Genomic DNA, 3,365 nt, shown 5'->3' on the forward strand with positions numbered 1-3,365 from the left:
CACAGGATGGGATTTCCTGAACTCTTGATGCAACATCCTAGAGCAAGGTGCTCAGGGCCTGCCGTGCCCAAGGGACTGATGGAGGAAGAAGCTCTATTTATTCTTTGTGATTTGATGCACAGGTGGAAAACTTAACACACAGTAACAGAAGTTGGTCAGTAAGTCACCTGCTGGTCTTTTCAGCGCTTCCCTGTGCAGACAGCCTCTTTAGTCTTCTAGCTCTTGGGGTCTTAACACTGGACCCTCAATGATGCCCATGTCCAGCATCAGTTGAGAAGACTCCAATTTCTTTTCTCTTAGTTCATCTCTCTTTCACTGTCTCTTGGTGTCTGGGTGATCACCGTTCTGCATTCTACGCTATTGCTCGTTGGGGTGCTGTCGATGGTCCCCGCGTTCTCTGGGCCGGCTGGATGAGGAAGCCACCATGTGAAGGTTGTGAGTCATGCGTTGCTTCTGCTCTCTTCCTTGGCTGCAGGAATTCCTGCAGAGCCTGGCCCAGGGTGCCTGGCCAGTGTCTGTACGCGGCACCATTGAGCTGCGGATGAATTGCTTGCTGATCCATTCCAGAGCAAGGAGCTGATGTGACAAAGAATTCCTTGTGGATACAGTTTCTTCTGCTTTATCTCAGTTGGGGCTGCCTCCCTCATCTCCAGCTGGGCTTGCTCCCAGCACCACGCAGGGGCAGAGTGCGGAGGGCAGGTGAGGTTCGGGGAGTCTTTCAGCAGATCCTGGACAGATCCTGCCCTCAGGCCCAAGGCTTTCTTATCCACCAGGAACGCCCCTTGCCTCGTCAGGTGGTGGTCCTGTTCGCTGAGACTGCAGTGCAAGGAGAAGCAGCCGCTCCGGGGCAGCAGGTCCTGCAGGGTGTGGTCCCTCTGCATGCCCAGGGACTGCTCTATCCCACCCCGCAAGCAGGGGTCGCAAAATACGATGCTGAATCCAAAGGCCTTGGCATGAGCCGCAGCTGCTGCCTCCAGCGACCAGAGCCCTTGAGGCCCAGCCTCTCCCCCTGGACGCGGGCGGCCCCTAGGCCAGCTCGCGGATCAGCTCCTCGCTCTGCACCCGCGTGCCTTCCCACTGCGCCTCAACCTGCGCAGGTTGAGCATGTGGCCCACGGTGGAATCGGCCGTCTCTCCCACGGCTGCAGACGGGAGGTTGCGCACGGCGGTCCCCGGAGCGAGCCGGCGGCCTTGGAGTCCACGTCGTCGGAGCCACGTTCGAGCCTCACGCTCGCTCGCTGGACCTGGAAGTTCTCCCAGGTGAGGGTGACGGCGTGGTACATCATGGCGCCCGCGGCCTCGTTCTGCATCTTCCCGTGGATCTCCCGCGTGGACCGTGCGTCTCAAAGCCACGGGGGCCGGGCAAGGATGGGCGTCTCCATGGTGCGGTCTCTGCTGTGCAGCGGGGCTGCTGGGCACCTGGGGGCGGACATCTTCACAAACTGTCCAGCCGCCGGCCCTGGACCTGTGCTCAGTGGCAAGGGCCATGCTACAAGAACCCAGGGGAACTCGCAGGAGTTCGCTCGCGCGATGCCTGCGCACCCAGTCGGTGTGCACCTGTCCGCAAACGCTGTAGCTCCCGCGATGGGCGGTCCGACTTCCTAAGGGAATACGGCTGCCTTGGTCCAGAGCCAGCTAAGGTGATGAAATCCCGGGGGTGCCTGCTCCACGCTACTCCACGCTCTTTATATTTTTCTCCTCGGGGAAGGAGGCGGCGAGCCAGCGCGAGGGAGGGCGCGCAGCGGCCGGGCGGTTCTCAGCGCCGCGGGCTGCGCGGAGCGCGGTTGGGTTTCCCTCACTGCCAATTAGTTTTGCATTCTGAAATCCTCCCACTTCACGCAGTAAACATTCATAGAGCCCTACTAGGTACAGCGAACTCAACTGTAGAGTGTGACTAATGCGAGATGAATAAGGGTTTAGTTCCCGGGAGCTAATGGGTCTAGACATCACCCAGTACTGGAGCTAAAGGGGACCAAGGACGCCTGCTGCTGGCGCCCCTTGTTTTACAGACATGAGATAATAAGGCGGGTGTGGCTTCTGCAAGGTTGAAAGCCGTTACGTAAGGACGTCTTGACTCCAGATTACAAGCTGCAGTGGGAAACACTCGCACGTGTACCAGTAACCGAAGCCCGTGGCAGACTGAGTTTTGCTAGGCCGGGGACGCGAACAGTGGATCCGTGATTACCCGGGACGCCGTGCTGCAGGCTGAAAGCAGCGGCGCCCTGCGGACCACCCCGGGTCACCACTGCTACCTGACCGTGGGAACGTTGTCTCAGACCATTTGTAGAGACGGTAGAATGATGAGGGTTTTTCAGTACTGTGTGATGCTTGCATGCCAGATGAGCACTTAGGGCATTTACTGTTCTTGTGATGAAGGGATTGCATTCCATAAATTGAATCAAATAATAAGCTTTCATCATCAAATATGTGTGATTACAGGAATGTGCAGACACGCTTATCATTGATTCCTTTCAAATGTAAGAAGTCCCATTGTGTAGTGTGAGATCTTACCTTGAACCTGAGGCAAGGTGAGAGACTCTTACTCTGTAAGAATTACCAGGCATGATGGAGGAAAGCCTAGGTCAGAGATCAGAACGTCCTTTCAAAGAGGGATGGAGGCTGAGGCTGAAGTATGAGATGGTTCATCCCAGCTCCATAGGCAGCGGCAAGCCTGGCTCAGTACATGGTGCTGACCCAAGGGACGGCAAAGCAGAGTTGAGGCAGGATGGAAAAAACGAGCAAAATAAAGACTGAAACTGAGGCCTTAAAGTACCCGATGTCCCAGGGATGCTTCACAGAGCCAGAGAGCACAGCTTCCTGAAATTGGGAAATGCATGTGTCTCCATGTAAACTGCGTTACAAAATGGAATTTTCTTGTCCGGGGGATAAGTGGCAGTTTATTCTTTAATGGAAAAAAACACCACCTTTTCTTCCTCCTCCAGTATTTTTTATTCATGTGATTCATAAGGCATTAATTCAAAGTATACAGCTTTTAATTAAAGTGGAGGGGAGGAATACATAGATGCTGAATAAGACACAGGCAGTTCTCAGAAGATCATGGTGAATTGTGTGCAATGTTTTTTATACCTAAATGATAAATTATTTTCAGGAAGTCTCAGCTCTGAAGCAGACAGTAAGAGACAGGTGTTATGGTACTGCAGGTTAAGCCACCATTTGGGAAGCTGGCGTCCCATAATGGAGTGTCTGGGATCAAATGTCACCTCCACTTCCAATCCAGCTTCCTGCTGATCATCACCCTTGGGAGGCGAGTGCTTGTGTCCCTGCTACTCACTTGGGATCCAGATGGAATTCCTGGCTCTTGACTTGTGCTGGTTGTTGTGGGTATTTGGGAAGTGAACCAGTGTT

At 54.4% G+C, this 3,365-nt stretch overlaps 1 pseudogene; it reads right to left on the bottom strand.

The window, feature by feature from the left end:
• Nucleotides 1-440: 440 nt before the first annotated feature.
• Nucleotides 441-1,487, bottom strand: LOC133762219 (C-terminal-binding protein 2-like; annotated as a pseudogene).
• Between the last annotated feature and the right edge of the window lie 1,878 nt (nt 1,488-3,365).

Source organism: Lepus europaeus, chromosome 6 (genome assembly GCF_033115175.1).
Source record: "Lepus europaeus isolate LE1 chromosome 6, mLepTim1.pri, whole genome shotgun sequence".
NCBI lineage: Eukaryota > Metazoa > Chordata > Mammalia > Lagomorpha > Leporidae > Lepus > Lepus europaeus.